Here is an 18,984-nt window from a genome sequence, read left to right on the forward strand (position 1 = left end):
GCTCGCATTAGTAGTTAACCTCGCGACCTGAGGCCATGAAATGTATCGTGGAACGTGAAATAAGAAATAAGGCCATACAAATCTCATCATTGTATTGAAATGTACGTAATAGCTTGACAATCGACTCCATCGTTGCAAAAAATCGTATAGTGTAAACGCAAAAAAGCGTGAAATAAGACAACGCATCTCATGATCGCATCGAAATGTGCGATCATAGCGCTTGACAATCGACTTCATTGCTGATAAAAATCGTATAGTGAAAACGGTTTTCCACCTAAAAATGCTTACCAGCAATGTTTCGCTTAGCGTAAAACCGCAAAAACAGCTTCGAGCTCGCATTAGTAGTTAACATCGCGACCTGAGGCCATAAGATGTGTCGTGGAGCGTGAAATAAGGCTCTACACATCTCGTATGAGGCCGAGCCCGCTCATGCGGATACGTTTTGCGTAGTCCTTGAACCAGCGGAGTATAATTTTTGACGGGATTAGGATTAAGAGTCATCTCCTTAATGTAATTTCATCCTGCCTTTTTAATCTGATGAAATATTTGTATAAAGAAGCGTCTAACATCTATTTGGTTTAAAATTCATTAATGTACTAAGTTTTATACCTTGTGTACTTCCTACCTACATTTTTAGTACCTAAAATATGAACAAAAGATGTCATGCATCTCACTTAACAACAGGTGCGATTGCGGTCAAATACCTGCATCATTAAAAAACTTTATAAGTCACTACATAGTTATTGTTGTCTTTCAAATGAAACGCAATGAATGCCTGCTGAAATCATGTAGTTCAATTCAAATCGAGCAAAGCAGAAACTTATGTACTTATAGCTAAAGTATTTTGTAGATTAAGGACTATATTGAAGTAATATTAATATTTTTAAAAACAGAAATTACAAATTCCGCTCATGCGGACTGCTTTATGCTCTGGCTTAAGGTCCTTGAGTGATCCAAGGCTACTCAGACTTACCCGAATTCAGACGTGATGCTCAAGAGGGCTCTGTGTTTGTTTAACGTACCTTAATGGACAGGATTAGGTCCAACTTCTTGATTTTATGAGATTCAAAAACGTGCGGTGCTTGGGTATGTTTAGCTAATTAATAATTCTGGTCATTCGACAAGTGGTTTAGAAGTGGAGATAGGAAAATCCTTTTTTTAAAGTATTTTGAAGAAGTATTATTTTGGTTAATCTTATGAGATGCAGTAGCTGTTGAGCTAATTGGACATAAGAATTAATCAACCTAACAGAAACCTGAACTCTTAATTTCGACCCAAAGGTGCAGTGGAAGAATACCATAGCTCATGATGTTCGCCTTTTTATGTAAAGAATGAAGATGAGTTCGATATTATCTGACACTAAAAAGGTCATATTACACCTACTAATTCTCGCTCAGATCACAGCAGTGACCTTGAACTCTTAATTTCAGTCCAAAGGTGGAGTGGAAGAATCCATAACTCATGAAGTTCTTCTTTTAATTTGAAGAACGAAAGAGGTATTCTCTGACAATAAAAATAGCTTCGTTCACAGGCCATGTAATAGACGAAGCACGACATGCCATTAGCATGGCATAAGTACGTTACGTGTCGCGTTGTGTTTGCCGTTGACGTAGGACAACGCGTAAGCTAAACGGCCGAGTGGATAATGAACTCGTGATTGCTCATCTCTGTGATCTGACCGTACATAACGTGTCGGTAACGTACTACATCTCAAAGCGACGTGCTCAGTAATTTCGCCGGCAAAATTCATGCGCGCGGCACTAATGCCTCAACGGATATGAGATAGTTTGTCAGTCCGTGGCCTGAACGCACAAAGGCTTTGCTTGTATGATCGTAAAGGAGTTTAAATTACGTTTTATATAAAACTATTAATTTTCTTGTAATGTCTACTAAATATTTAGAATTTTAGGAGTCGGTCAACTCTCGGTACACTTTAGTGTTACAGTTTACCAATATCCTGTGGTATTCAGTGCAAGCAATTTTCTAAGCATACTTTGCTAAGTAGGTACAGTTCACAGCTATGTTTATTAAACTGCTATTCAATAACTGATCTTATTGCGACTAGAAGAAACTTTCAGCTTTTGTGCCAAAATATTAATGGTAAGTCATGAATATAATATTATTTATTTATGTATTTATTAAATCACTTTTATAAAACTTTCATTCAAAACATTATGGAAATTAATAGTAGTGGTAGAGAATCTGCCTTTACACTTAGCATAATAAAATCGTCTCTATACTTAAAATAAAATAATAGTATTCATAAATAGAACAGTATGCCAAACAGTATAATATCTCCTTTATATTCTGTCTGCCTACAGAAACCTATTACGAGAAAACGGATCAAATAAGTGAAATTAATATACTAGCGATGTTGAAAACACGAAATCGTAGACATCTTTTAACGAGGTAGTCTCGTCTCATTACCGCGATCGCTTAGAATGGAATTAATTTCCGAGCCAGTCTAGATTTTCGTGTTGCAGCCCGCTTTGATACTCAGACTATTGTTAATCGATTGTTGTATTCGATTTTAGGTATCGAGTTTCGAAATTCGAATGTTTGAATTCGTATCGGTTTACAATCTTTGCATTGGGAGTCTTTGTGCCTTTGAAGATTATACTTGAACTGAAAGCAAATGATATTTTGTTGAGAACGTTGAATGTTAGAATTGTTTGTTTAGATTGGGGCAGAAGATGACATGTGAACTCATTTTATTACTATAAGATTGTTTTTTTAGTAAGAATCAGTTTTTACCGCGTGATGATTGCAATATTTATTTGTGTGGTGGAGCGTAATGATTGTACTGTCTTATTCAAAGTACAACATTACAAAAATAATACTTTGTATTGAGGGAAAATTCGTCTCTAGAAACGTCTACGATTCCAGCAGATTTCAACCAATCGAAAACGGGTTCAATAAGGCGGAAAATTCTAGCTATCGTGTTACCGTTTTGGATTCTGATTTATTCCTTGGCTGGGGTGGACGAGACCTTTCCGATTTGGTTGTGAACCACCACCTTAAATTGGTCTCCCCAACTTTTCTTAGTGTACTTAAAATAGGACGCATCTTGGTGGTTGAGGGGTCAGGGAAACCTGGTCGTATTGTAGCCTTAGGAAACAAAGATTGTTCGGTTCGGCCGATTGGGCGCACCTCGTGTACTAACTTCCCCCCCATTTAACGCGGATCTATGCAACAAAGGATCTTCGCGTGAAATAACTATAGTATCGTATGAGTGAGTAACGATTTATCTCTATTTACAGTTTATAGGGGGAAGAAGACTGCTAGGTTGTTGGCGAGCAACATGGGCGAATTTGTACAAAAATATTAAGTACTACCTTTCCGCCCGCGGCTTTGCCCGCGTGGAATTTTGTCAACTATATCGCGCGCGTCTCTGTATCAAAAACCGGGACAAAAATTATCCTATGTTCTTTCCCGCGACTCAAACTATCTCTATGCCAAATTTCACCAAAATCGGTTCAGTAGTTAAGGCGTGAAAGCAAGACAGACAGACAAACAGAGTTACTTTCACATTTATAATATTAGTATAGATTTAATTTCGTTCTTGAGATTATTAGGTAAGCATCAATGACATCAGTTCTTGTCACATAAAATAAAAGAACGAGTCACTTAATTAATACTACTTCTTTGTTTTGTAGCGGCGCATGTAACATACAAGACACTAATAATTTCTTACGAAATCCTGAAGTAAGTAGAGTCAAATAAGCAGTCTTTTGCTATACTCAATCATATTCAACGCAATAAACATTCAACTCAAGCCCACAATATATCAGACTATTTATTAAGTACTCTCGAAATATCCAGTGAAATTGCCCAAGGCCCTCTATTTGCTGTATTCTTAATAATTACTTCTTCCGATTTGTTTGCAAGCGAGGGGCGAAGTGAAAAGTGAATCCGGGGTCGACGGAGTCAATAAATAATAATACTAAACGGCCTGCTGACCGGGGGAGGCCGGTGCGTTCCCGAACGCCACCGTCCGATCGGGAACAATGGATGTAGCTGTAGAATGTTTAGTGGAATGGAGAATTTATCTCTTGTTTGCAACGAGGGAAATTTAATTTAATAGATAAAAAAAATCATGTAAATCAATAATTCTGATATTTTAAAGGAGCAATGAATGAAATCGCAAATCCATTGCCACGTTCCATTTCGATGATTGATCGATGATAATCATTGTATTGATTCGTGTTTACAGCTGTTGTACATATTCCCAATTGTTTCTGGGGCAGAAAGTAGTACCCTGTCGTAATGTTAGTTTTCCCAATCCGTGCCATTCAAAGTAAGATCAACCCCGCAAGGCTAATTATTTAGGATATATTTTGTTAGGACACTGGACCCTCTGGACGAACTGGTTTTCGCTCCATTCGCTCCGCCATTCTCGCTTTAATAACCAACGTACAGCGTTCGAAGGGTGACTTGATTTTGGGTTAGAATTAAAAGTATAGACGATTTGCATTCTTAATTGTCATGACGTTGAAGCGGGACTTTAAGCCCAATAATTGTTGCAGTACTTTGTACTGATTAAAACCCTGGCCCATAGAGTTTATGTCTTGTTTTTACGTAATTAAGATGTGTAGATTGTGTGTTTTGTTTTCAGAGTTAAGAAGGTTTAAATCAGTGGTAGAGCTCTTTCATAGGATGTTTTGAGCATTACGTTAGTCTTCCTTTTTGCAGGACCGCACGTGGAAAATTCTGTGACAACTACTTTGGAATAAAAATGACAGTAACCAACAGCTAATAGAATAGAATTAGATCTTCTTGCGACTCTCCTTCAATTCAATTCTTTTCCCTCTAAAATTGAAAGACAAATGTCAATTAAAAGGTGTTCCCTTTCAATTCAGTGTTGGCTCGTAAAATACGGCGTGTATATCTTTTGCCCGCGAATTACGCGATCGTTACGCCTTATCCAGTGCCATCTCTAAATGGCTCCTTGGAACCTACGGTGCACACGGGTGCTGTGGAGCGTATGCAAAATTGACAATACGAAACACTGGCGATTGAGTTTAAGTTTTGTTTTCTAAATTTAGAAACCGTGTTTTGTTTTTATAGCTATCAAATATCAATTAAGGGCACTCCCTTCTTGAGATATATTTGTGTCATAGAGGTTTTAGAAATCTTCTTTTTGCGAGTCTCCTTCAATTATTTTTCTTTGCACTCTGAAATTGAAAGACAAATGTCTATTATAAGGTGCCAGCGAATTACGCGCTCGTTCCGCCTTATCCAGTGCCATCTCTAAATGGCTCCTTGGAACCCACGGCGCACACGGCACACGGGTGCCGTAGAGCGTATGCAAATGGCACGAGTTTTGTGCAAGGTGTGGCTGTCGTTTTAAGCAGCTCTATTTAATGTGTCTGACTAGGAGATCACCTTTGCATGGGTAATTTAGTGGCAGTTGAAAGTGAGTTAATAAGTATGTTGGTTACTTTGTAAGAAATGAAAGTAAGATTAGCTAAACGAAAATTTAATAATACGAGTATTTCCCTAAATATTTGGTACCAAATGTGGCTAAATTTTTTAGACTTGAAGTTTTTAAAATATAAAATACAAAAGCAATCACAACAGACTGCTGAATAAACGTATACTCTTAGAAGTTCTTAGTGCTATTACAATGCTATGAAAGGTTGCGACATCTAGCTGAGCTGTTGAAAAATAGCAATAGCTGTCACTTTCAAATTCAGCCACTACTAAATTATACATTTCCTTCATCTAGAGCCTATTTGACATAAAACGTTTCCAAAAAAACTTTAAAACGTCATCTCCACCGCACCCCTGTGCCAGTCCGGCGCCGTTTGTCTCAGGCGCACCTCCGCGCGTCCGATTTATAGCACAGTTTTGTGAACTCTTAACCGTTACGTGATCTGCTTCCGAATCCAATTTATGCCCTCCATGGGAAAAGTTGGCCCGCGCCGCCTATTCTTTACGACTCATCGGCATGTCTTGCGCGATTCAATTGTTTTATACAGGCTGCACTGTCGCTGTAAATACGCTCGCTGTAAAGCTGAAGTATGCATAGAGGTTATTAGAAAACAAGTGTTGCAAGTACTCGTATCAGTAAATGAATATTTTTAACGCAATTGTGATACAGGGCGATTTGAGTAGAGTACACGACAGGTGGTAAACAAAATGCTTGTAAATTTTCTGCATCTCCAACTCCATTAATATGTGTGTTGGTTAGGTGCTCTGGACTGGTCATGTTATGATGCGATCTTTTATTTATTTTTAATTTTATATAGAATATTGATACTTATAGAAACATAGATAAACCTAACGGTATCTGGGGCAATTTTCTCAAGAAGTCTGCCTTCAGAGCATTACGTAAGACAGAGCTGCTGAATACGTCATTTCCCCACAGGGCTACGTTTAAAAACGACTTCCAAGTTTCAGTACGCCAGCTACCAATAAATAGGTACAAGTTACAAAGGCCACGAAGGCGGTGGAGCGAGAAACGAGCGCATAATTCTCCGCCAGGTGGCGCGGCGACGCTGTGGTTTGTCTCGGCGGGGGCATAAACGTCGGTTAATTCATGTAAATAGCTTCTTTCGGTGTGGTCTTCGATTTTTGAACTCGAAATTATGATCGGGTTTTTTTAATGACTGCGATGGCATTTGTTTTATTTGCACCTAAGTGCCTAAGCTGATGCTGACTGGAAAACAAAAAAAAAAAAAAAAAGCAATATAGAGGGTTTCGTTTGTATGCCTCTACTGCAGTACTGGTTGAAAATAATCTCTAAAATGTTACTTTACCTCCATGCAAAAAAAAAAAGAAAAAAGGTTGAATTGAAAAACCAAAGCTATTAAATACCAGTAGGTTAGTACATAATAGTGCCAGATTTTCCTTTTCATTTTATCAACAATTGATACCCTCGTCAAAACTGCTTGTTCCTTGCACATTATCGACGTATTTACCACCGTCCAAATCAAAAGGCGGCTACACAAACATCTTAATTATCAAGACGCCCTTCCGTCATAGCTGAGCTGCCGAATTCTATTAATACCGAGTCAGCAGTTCAGCACACATTCATGCCTATGTGCGCAGACCGCAGCCCTAGGAAATCCTATTTGCCACGTCTAATGCAAGCCCTTGTTTGGCTATATTTGGAGGTCGGGGGCAATCTAAGAGGCATTCAACCTAGCTGAGACAAGTCGCCGGTGCCCCACGGTTTTGGTTTCCCAAGGGGTTGGGGAGGTGAGAAGGATAATTTGGAAGTGGATGAGGTATTTCTGGTGCATGGTATTTATAATGTACAATTTTAGAAGAAGTCGCCAAAGAATTCATTAAAAAATGAAGTGCGATAGTGTACATTTTAAAAGTAAGGAAAACACACATGTAGGGAATGAAATAAAAATCTTTTTTTAATCAAAGTATGCAAGAAAAAGTAAATAGGTAATTATTATTTATGTACGTTACCGTGTTGTGAAATTAAGAATCAGTAATGAATGTCAGATACAAGCCCGTGATTTGATATTGAAATCCTCAATCAATCATGGACTATGTTTGCGTTTGAATCAAGTTTTATAATGTGGGCCTTAATCCCATGTCAATAAAAACCTGTATGTATATTCTTCTCTAATCCCTGTTTCGCACATCCTTACCACCAAGGGCTGCCCTCTCATTATTTACGAAGGGCCGATAGCTGAAGTGTGGGACAGGGCACGTACGGCCTCTAACGAGACGCTTTGTGACCATCTTCACTGCGGTCAACGGCTGTTGATTTTTTTAATGGACAAATTATATTTGGTCAGAATCCCCAAGAGTGCATTGTGGCCTTTTAAAGCCAGGGGACACGCGAGAGTTGCATGCGAACAGTTGAAATGGCACGAAGTGCTTTTTATTTGTCGTCACGTGTTTGGAACTCGAATAGGGCTGGGGAATCTATGAGCCTCACCTTTTTAAAGTGGATTTATCGTTGTTTATTTATCGACAGGGGTCCTGTACTGCAAGCAAGTGACGTCTTAGGTACAATTAAATCTTTTCTAAGCTCTACATTTTAAAATTTTCCAATATGACCTACACTACCTACTCAGGAATAGATCCAAGCCAAGGAATTGGATTGGAAATATTAAAATTAAATTAATCAAATCAATTTCATAAAGAGTTGAAATATAACATCCGACAAAAAGTATTCAACAGAGTACCTTTAATTCGGGATAAATACTATAACAATTCATCATAAAGAACATTTTACATATTTATCTAATCTAAGTAACTTTGATAATGTGAATAAAGCTAGCCAATCTCCCTTGCAAGAAGTTTTGGATTTTAATCACAAACTGCGCTCCTTCGCAAAATCCTGTAATATAGTAATCCCAGATGAATCACAAATAACTAGCGTAACCATTTTGCAAACTAATAATTCCATCTCCGAAATCCCGGCGCAAACATAAAATCACATTCCGACCTTTCCACGCCGCGACTATAAAACCGGGTAGACACTGCTAAAAGCGTTTTCCTCCGATTTGCTCTACAATAGCTCATTTGTTATAACCTGATAGCGTGGCGGTATTACGCCAAACAAATTGAGTCGAGCCTTCGCCACCTCAGACTAATGTAATTCCGGAGTGCGCCCAAGAACAGATATTTAGAGTGGATTGTTTTCGACAGAGCGTAATGAAACTCTGATGCCGGGCCGAAATCAGTTTCGGAGGTGAGCGCGCCGCAGGGGAGCGGCTACATTGTAATAAGACGGAATAACCTAAAATAAACCGCGTACGCACAAGATGGACACGGGCGGGGGCCACTGCGGCCCCTTACTGCTTAATTTGCCTACCGTAATTACTGTCCTCTCGGGTTGGGGAAAGACCCGGGGGCTCGACCCAGCCGTCTTCAGGTTATATTGCTCGTGCGGGCGCGTGTGTACTTCGCAAATACTATACCCCCAGTCGTTAAGTATGAATACGAATACGGGTGTGGACAAAATGTATTAGCTTAGGCTGAGATTCGGACCGTGTTTGCTCAGCGATGATAGATTTATAGTAATTGTGTTATTAACGTTATGGGATAAGGGTTTTACGGACTTAAGTAATGAAGGCTTTTACCTAATGCCGGGATTTATAGTGAGTTTGCACACGTGGTGCACTGAGTAATCAAGTTAGTTTCGGGCTGCCGTAAACGGAGTTCGTTTATTAGTAGGTATAACCTGGACTGAGGTATACGTATTAGTTTAAGCTTTTGCATCGTACGCGAGTTTATTGGAATTGCTTGGACTGTACGAATCGAGGTTTAATTTAAATTGTTGAGCAATTTGAAACACATTTCAAACTGTATAGTGTAGAGCCATAATTAAATTACGATGTGTCACCTTCTGCAAATGTTTTTTAAACGATAGGCTAAGACTAGAAACAAGAGAGAGAAGAGACACCTTCCAGAATGTCATATTTACTATAGTTTGTTAAACATACACTTACCAAACATCTAAAGAGATTGCATTCAAATAAAAAAAATATAGAACCTATGTCAGTAAAATTTAATGATCATTTAATGATCGTATTGCATCTTTAACATTTTGTTTACGATCAAAAGGTTTGTTATATCTTTCCGTTTTTGAATAATTAGTTAAAGGTATACTTATTTATTTAAGTCTCTTCGTAACGAGTGGCATGCAAAAACTTTTCAAAGTCATAATGATGAGGACACTTTCTTTTGTTTTGGCGGGAGAGGCAATTGAATAAAACATTTATGTCAATGGAGTCCATTAGGAATCGGCGAAGTTAGACTTTCAGCTAGCTATGTGTACCGTCTGACTTTGTCTGGTAAACAAAGCTAATTATTTTAGCACAAACTAAACTAAAAATTGGTTTAAAACCTGAAACTTTGCTCGGTGTAATTAACTTTAAAACTATGAAGGAATAAGAAGCATAACAAAAATAAAGCTTCATGTACCTAATTTAAATGAAGAATAAATGAAGAATGAGCTGAAAGTTAGGAAAACTATGGGAAAATTTTAGACTTCCAAATATGTATAAGTAAATTGATTAAACATAACTTTTGCAACTTGTTCTTAACACTTTAAGCCTGTTGACCTTTTATTATACCTTATGCGCGTAATCACAGTAGTAGATATTATGATATCTGTGTGCGTATTTAAATCTGTGTAAAGTGTTACAATTAACTTTAATCATTACAGCAATTTGAATATTTCAAATGTAGCAGAATTTGCAGCTACGAGTATAAAGTCAGAAACAAACTCTTTTTTTCGATAAGCATTTCTAAAAATCATACGAGATCGTTGCTCCCTATTAGCGTTTCTGGAAAATTCCCAGTACTAAAATACCAGCAATCAGTCACATTCAAAATTTTCGGAAAGTGTTTACTCATTTCAGCACACACGACACATGTTCCGCTGCTTCAATTATGTCACATTCAACCGCGAATGAGCCTTAATTCGTTGACAAATCAAATTTTTGCACGGCCATACGTCACGTTAGTCCATTTTCTGTAACATAATTAACACTTTTACGGCGCGGTTACTCGGGATCATCCCATAATAACCTTGTTAACCCTGACGCACCGGGCGAGTTGGCTAGCCTTTTAACGGGCTTGTACATGCCCATAAATCCGAAAGCTATCGCCTTTTGTCTCAGTCACACTCGTCTATTTACGTATGTTTCGTCTCGCCGGTCTCCACGGGTCCAGTTGGGGATCGTGCCTTTTAGTGTGAGGTTTTCGCTCGCCTTAACGAAAGGGAAGCAGTGCAAAGGTCGTCATTAGGCCAAGCGCGGTGTAAACAAGGTCCGAAGCGCCCGCTAATGGCCAATCGGCCTTCTAGAGGTGACCCCAGGTCTGTCTCGGTCCGTAAATGGGCTTTTAATTGCAATTTTGATAGAACGCGCCGGATTAGTTTTGCTATGTTCGCGTAAGTGTGCAGTTTGTTATAGCAGCTATATTATTTCGGGCGGGTAGTTTTGATTTAGTAACCCTTTCAGGGTTAAAATATGCTCAGTGGAGCGTGTATTTAGAATACTCAGCGTTCTGTGGGCTTACGTATTTAGTTGCGGCTTAACTACGAAATTGGCAAGGAATTACCTAGAGTTTATGCTGATTTGCAAATTTTTCAATGAATAGGGTTAAAAATATACGATCTCTGTAAGGAAGTAAATTACATAGAGACTAGACCACAAGAACAGTTTTTCTGACAATGTACCCCAGTATCCAGACCCAATCAGATTGTTAGCCGGTCTTTTTCTTCATTGAAATAGAGTGACTCATAGATTATTACTACATTGTTAATGTCCCTGTTGTCGTTGCTGCAGTGCAAGCAATTAACCAAAAACAACTTGTAACTATCTAATCGCCTAGCACGTCATTGAGTTCGTATTTGCGTCCAACTTCGTAAACTTAGCGTGCATTATCCTAGAAACCTCAACAACATGGTATTAGCGTAGTTCGCAATCAATCTCTATCTAGATATGACGCGCAACATCACCGCGAGTGTCGCGCAACGTAACGTGTAGCGTTCTTGTTCGGATGTGAAATTTAATTTCCGTTACGGGGATCCGTCGGGGGGCACGGGGGCAGAAGAAATATGCCCCGCTCTAAACTTTGTCAATTTGTTTGTGGAGTGAAATTAACTCGATCCGATCTGAGTGCGATGTCGCAGCGTCATATTTTCGCGATCGTCGCGGTGGGCACTCGTTTACGTTTGCCGATAAGCTAAGAGAAGGTTGAGTGTAACCTCAATTACGCCTTAATTTTTATTTAAAAGTGAGCTTTCTAAAGCACTGATTAATATTTTTAATTTTAAATTAGTATTTAGTCTTGTTTTATTTAATTCAATGTGTTTTTTTAATAATGAACATTTGAACATAGTATAAAAAAACTATTATGTCCAAAACAAAAGAATATCTAAAACTAAGGAATAGTCTATTTAAAACGTTCATTTTAAATGCTCAATATTCGAATGCCTACCTAAATAAAATAAAAATAAAAAATAAACAAAAGAAACCCTACGACAGACGGTGTCGTAAAAGCACTCTTAATTTAAAAGTTTAAATGAACGAGTGCGCAACTCGTCCCGAAATCAACAGCATCTCAACAAAATGGTCAGTTAAAATAATGACCCAAAAACGTACCCTCATAATCAAGGAGGCGCGCTAACGCGAATTTATCGCTGAATTTTACTTTAAATTACAGGAGCGAAGTAAAAATACGCATTCCAACTTCGTTTTCCGTATCACTGGCGTCTCCTGAGAGTGCGTTATTAAAATATATTGTACACCTACGTACCGAGTCCCGACTAACAGCGAATAAATTAGTTATGCCCAATATTTTCACCCTAAATGTTATTCGAAGCCGAGAGAGGTAGGGATGTGATTTTATTTGGTCTCATTATTTGATTCCGATTAGGAAAATCCGATGTTTGCAGTCAGATTAAGCCATATCGATATGAAAACTGTTTGTTGCGAATTGAATTTCAATAAGTAGACTATTATAGGGTTCCTCAAGAATTAAAATGTCATTTTGTAGGTAAGCAGATGGGCAGAGCACTATTCTACTCTCAAGACAACTAATAGAGAAAAGAAAAAAAACAGCTATCAGGCGTTCAATCTTGATGTTACGGCTATTTAAGCAGAATCGATTTGTTGACAGTCTTCATAAATCGATTACACCAAGTCTCAATCATCGGAAATCGGCGCACCCCTTACAAGGAAATTGGAAGGGCCTACTTATCAGATGAGACCGTATCTTGCGTACTTTAGCATTCTTATTACGAGGTGCAGAAAATTTCCGATTTCACTTGTATTTGCATAGCCTCTTTCACAGGTGACGCCCCTTAATTACATTCGAGAAGTTTCGGCAAGTTTATGGAGATTGCGCTGTCGGTGCGGTACCCGGCTACTTATTCAATAACGAAATAAATGTATGGTGTGTGCTGCTGTTGTTGTTATTTAGCATTTTCTAGTAATTTTTGTATTTTCTTTTTCTTTACAGATAGTATATTTGCGTAACAATATCTACAGTGAGAGACAAAAGAAAGCCTGTTTAAGATTAAGTTCAAGTTCAAGTCAATCATTGATATTTTCATATGGCTTAAGACACTCTACGACAGCCACTTTGGCCAACCTTTTTTGCAGAATCGATGTTCCTTGTTATTAATAATCTCTAGTTTATGTTTACAGGAGGAACTGCTCAGTGAAAAGAGAAAACAGCACATCAGACTATCCATTTAAATTGCAAAAGCGAACTTAAGATTCCACAGTAACTTGACGTGTCGTCATTTATACAATGAAGAGTCATACTAATCATGATTATAGCAATGTAAGAGCACCCCAAGTTAATTGTGTAACGTGTCTGCGGCCGCAGCGTCTTACGGGACACGTAGCGACGCGTGCTTCCCGACCCGCGTCACGTGGTGTGATGAGCGAGGGAATGCGGTTAAATGAAACAAATGAATGTAGCGATCGGATTTCAAATTTTAAATTTAATATGGAATCTTTTTAGCCTACCAGTGACAAAATCTCAAAAAACCGGCCAAGTGCGAGTCGGGCTCGCACACCGAGGGTTCCGCCGTACAAACGTAGCGGTTTACAATTTATGACGTATTAAATCAAATTACTTACTTGATTCCGTTACGAGTAGTGGCGAATTTCAAAATATGCGGTATGATTATTTTTTATTTATTTATTTTTCCTATATTTGCATTATAGGTAGGTACCTACCTCAGCGTTTTGAATTTTTGCGTTGATTTAGAATTTCTCACAGTTTAGAGGCAATTAGATTTAAGAAGTGTTTGATATGAATTTCAACTTTAATATCTCTACGCGTTCATGTGAAAAAGGGTAGGTAGTAAGTTTATAATTATTAAAAAAAGGCATGTATTTAAATGATCTTTTTAAATTAGCAAAAATGGCAAATAAAAAAATCTAAATGGTCATCTATTTTAATGATTGATCCTCTTTCTTTGAGACATAAAATAAATGAAATCGATCGATATTTTAACCTCTTTTGAACTACGCAAAAAAAATTTGAGATGTAAAAATTATATCTGATCGTTACTTGTTGGTCCTCAAAAATATAGGAAATGAGCACCAAATATTCAATATTGTGATACTTTTTTAAATAATTCGATTTGTATAAATTATTTTTTATCTATGTCAAATAATCTTCAAAATAATTATGTTATGGTACTTATTTTTATTAAGTTGTAGTCAAAGGATGGAAACTATTTAAAGGCACTTGATGTTTAGTAAGTTTCATTTTATTAAAATATTTTTATTATATTATATAACTAAAAAAATGTAATTTTCGCAATTTTTCCTATATTTGCATTACCTGTCATCCGCTTTGCAATGGAGGGAAGTCGAACCTTAATTTCGAACTCCTCCTATGTTCTTCTGATTAATTTCGTTGCGGGTCCAATGACAGTTTAACTTTCCCCCGGGACAAACTTGACCTTCATTGGTTGGGTTTTTGTGGCGGTCAAGCTGTAGATCCTGGCTACACAGGAGTTGCAGTGGTGGGAACGAGAGGTGGGAATAGTCCCGTATATTTGCATTATATGACAATGCTTTATGCCAAATTTCAAGATTCTGAGTTTACGGGAAGTATCCTGTAGGTTTTGATTCCTTTGCGAGTGTGGAAAATTTGTTGAAAATATCGACATAATCGGCTGTATCTTTTGATTGGCTTGGCTTAGAAGTTTGATATTTTCACAGCCTAAAGGGACAATAGACCTGAGTATTTCATGTGAATTTCAGCTTGATACGTTCACGCGTTCTTGAGATAAAGGGTCTTGACAGACGGACGGACAGACGGACAACAAAGTGATCCTATAAGGGTTCCGTTTTTTCCTTTTGAGGTACGGAACCCTAAAAACAAATGAATGTACCGATCGGCTCGGCATCGCGGCATTCTTTAAATATGGAATCTTTCTAGCGTTTTCTTTTTTATTTCTGGCCAGCGCCAAATCTGAGTGTGGAAAATTGAAACAAATAAATAGGCTCAGCTTTTTTTAAATGTGAAATCTTTATTAACCAGCCAGCGTTAAATCTGATGAACATAAAAAATTGATAAGACAACAAAACTAAATTTTGGTAAAGTGTTACACTAACCCAAAATACGGAACCCTAAAAAATCCGATGCACAACTTCTCCTAAAAACATTATAGCCGTGACAAATAACGTTTTTTTTAACATTCTTCTTCTTTAAGCAAATAAAATCACTATGGAATCCGAGCTCACACTATTGATCGTACCCTGCAATGCTACTTAGAGACACCAGCGTTTCACAATTAAACAGAGCCGTACCCCAGCAAGACATCCGCTGGCGCTTCCTTGACACTTCTAGCGCGTTAAGAGTCGCGAAGTTGACAAAGACTCGAGAGGAAACCATTATGGCTCTCGACGTCGCCGCGGCTGCTTCATTAAGAAAGGGGGCTATTTTCATATCTGTAGATGAGTTTCTATTAAGAAATGCTAGAGCGGATTAGCGGTTGTGTGGCTGAGGTAGGTATCTACATTCTAATGAATTATCAATCAGAATCATTTAATAAGATATACTGTACTTGAAAGATACACTGTTTCTCCATAGAGCTTGCAGGAAAATTGCAAATTAGTCATAGAAAATCAAAGTAAGTGTAATGTGTGCAATAACGTTTAGGAAGCTGATTTTTGAAAACGTAATGGGCTTACTATATTGAACCCATTTGTATACATTTCGTTGCTGACGATTTTGGTATTTTTTTCTACACAAAAGTGTAAGAAACAGCCAAACTAGTCAGAGCTGTCTTGCAAAGAAGTTTTCGGATGTTTTTTTTTTCACCAATCATTCATGACTCTTGTAAATGTTTTCTGAAGTATCTAAACAAATTCAAATGTATTTATCCAGACGCACTCATTAACATTGAAGTGAAAAGTGTCCCAGTTTAAAGCAAACGAGCCTCCAATCAACAATCCTTTACACATCCCCGTGCAAACAAACATTGGCTTCGTATAGTTTCTTAAGACTTCTTCCATTTCCCCACGACGAACGGCTTAAGGCACCCCTGTTTGCGTTCGAGTAATTAAGATGCGTCGCGCTCAAAAGAAACTCTGCACTTATTAATTTGTACACAAATGTTTACTTTTAATAACCGATGAGGCTTGGGTTTCAGTTGATGTTAATGACGGGTAAATATTTTGGTGTGTGATTGTGGTTTGGGGTAAATAAGGCTCTTGTGTCAGTTGACAGAAAAAGCTTTATCAAAAATAAGGATAGTGAGAAAGTCTCTTTTACCAGTAAATGATAAATGAGCTTTTAAATAAGTACTAGAACTGAACTTCGACGAAACACTTTGTTTCAAAGGTTTATTAAAAAATAATGAAATTATCATCAATTTTAGTAAAATTAGTTTTATTTTTTATGATTACATATCGTGAATTTAAAAACAGTACAGCTAACTGCACATCTAATTTTAGGCACATTTTTGTTGGAAAATAGCAACCACTTTCTACTAGGTAACTAATAAGATCCCACAGAGTTGTACCTACTGTGCTGTAGTCTGTACAAGCAATGGGTTATCTGGAAATTGTTTTACTATTTGTCTATACCACCTTTAAGTGAATGGTTTTGTATTGGTCATAACTTTCAACCCTCTACTCCAACGTCCATACCAGCGTCTTGCATAACCGATGCATCCAGTCATTAAGGTCACACAACTCGGCGTCTCACCACCGATCTGTCAAATTAGTCCGGCCTACCAAGAGCCCTCAGGTGCAAGACGGCATCCCTAACAAAGCCAATCAGAGCATACGTCTGCCCTAACGGATAATCTATCATAATGACATCGATTTCCCATCTACCAGGGGTTACTTGACAGACGTGTCAAGAGCCCCGTCTTATGGCAGTCTGTGATCTCACGATGCTTTAATGGTGACGACAGTTATGTTATTAGTCTGATTTGAGTTGTAGTTTGTAATGAGCGCCGGATATTACGATATTATTGACATTGAAATGGAATATCACTTGCTGAAAGGTACGTTGATAATGGTTCCTCTATTAATAGTTGTAAGCAATTCATGCATCCACGTATTGAGTAACGTACTTTTTAAAAATGTGTCTTAAAATATTTTTGAGTAAGCATGACAAAATATTTCTGTTTATTATAAGCCGCTCCCTCTCTTTACAATTACGGAAAATAGCTCCATAAACTCGAATATGCGGTAACGCTTGATTGCATGCAAATTATGACACACGGAAACGTCAAATTTGTTCGCGAGCTAAGATACTTCGAATTCTGCACACCCTTCTGTTCGCCCTTATTGGCCCACAAAAGGCTGGCCGACTAATGAACGCTGGGCCTGTGGTGAATACATTTGAGTTGCCACTTCGCACATACGGGTAAGCAACAAAGACAACTAAGTGTGAGCTCGGGGATACTCTATATGCAAAGATACGTTTTATTACACAATTCATGACTTTATTCAATGTAAAGCTATGCCAAAGACGCCTTCTAATTAAGAAAAAAGCAAAAATTAGTTTTTCAGACTTCAAATTGTTTTAATTAACCTTAACCAAAGGCAAAATTAGTATTCTCTCTTATCAACGTAATATAAATACCTGAAAACTGTAACGCAGTGATTACGGCTCTAAATTAAATGAGACGAGTTCACGTGCCATATAAAACCGAGTTCTGTGGATACAACGTAATTTTACTGCGAAAGTTGCCTGAGTTCCAGTTGCGTATCAGTAGTTGCACAGTAAAAATTAGGAGTAATTCATCTTTATACTAGAATTTTGCAAAACTAAAAGCACTTTCTTTAGAGTGTTAATCGAGTGATGTTAATGATTTTCCGCGCTATACAAGACCATTATTTTTCTTGTCGTGTCGACAACAAACCTACACAGTGTTAGCCCAAAACTCCGCTACGAGAGTGCTACAAGACCATTTTGATCTGTGAAAACATTTACAGCCAACTATTATAAATGTGGGTAAAATTGAAGCAATGAAGATGTCATACCATACGTTTACACTATGGTAGTTGCATTGCCCCACTCAGCGTTACGAGCGTGCAAATTAAACGTGTTTCATCTTGGCATTTTCACGGGAGCTTGTCACTGTCAAGCCGTACGTCTGTTTATTAACTTTTTGCTAATTAGACAGGCTGAGGCATGTCTGCGAGTGTGTTGGCATTTTTAATTACAAGCGATAATTCCGTCTGGCGAAGTGCTGCGCCACTGGGCCTGGTAACGAGTTACAAACACACAATTACCACTGCTGTCTAATTCTCGTTTGCTTAAGTGTTTTATTGAGGTAAAAAGAATGAAAGATATGAGTGAAAGGAAGACAGCCGCAAATTCAAAAGGTAAACGTAGCATAAGCAAAAAAAAGCTTTGCGTACCTTTGGAATGATAGGGGAAACATATTATGCATTGTAATGAATGGTTAGTTTCAAAAATATTTAAGACGTAAACTTTTACATTAATAATTGTTCGTTCGTTCGTTCGTTTCAGCCAAATGACGTCCACTGCTGGACAAAGGCCTTCCCCAAGGTTTACCACAAAGAACGGTCCTGCGCTGCCCGCATCCAGGCTCTTCCCGCGACCTTTTCCAGATCGTCGGTCCACCTAGTAGGAGGCCTGCCCACGCCACATTAATAATACCTTACTTTATTTATTGTAGAGTCTAACTTTATCACGATAAATCTTTCATCAGTCATGAAAATAAATTCGTCCTCTTCAATTCAAAATCCCCTGCAACTCCAATCGCATGTGTGAAGAAAAATGTCACAAATCAAATTACGCCGAATCAAAACAAAAGGAAGGGAACTCTACGCCATATTGTAATCACTTTGGTCTGTCAAACACACTCGCAGGTACGGCCGGAGCGTTTAAGTTAAAATTTTCACTCCCCAGTAGCTTTTTACTAATTTGCCAAGTGAAAAGGGTTCCAAGCAATACAGTTTACTGCTTATTCAGTATTTATACGATCGGGGGGCCGCTACTCGTCTCAGACGGCCGGTGTAAGGAAAATTTGTAAAATTTGCAACAATT

Source organism: Ostrinia furnacalis, unplaced genomic scaffold (genome assembly GCF_004193835.3).
Source record: "Ostrinia furnacalis isolate ACB-3 unplaced genomic scaffold, ASM419383v2 OfSCF3843, whole genome shotgun sequence".
Lineage (NCBI taxonomy): Eukaryota > Metazoa > Arthropoda > Insecta > Lepidoptera > Crambidae > Ostrinia > Ostrinia furnacalis.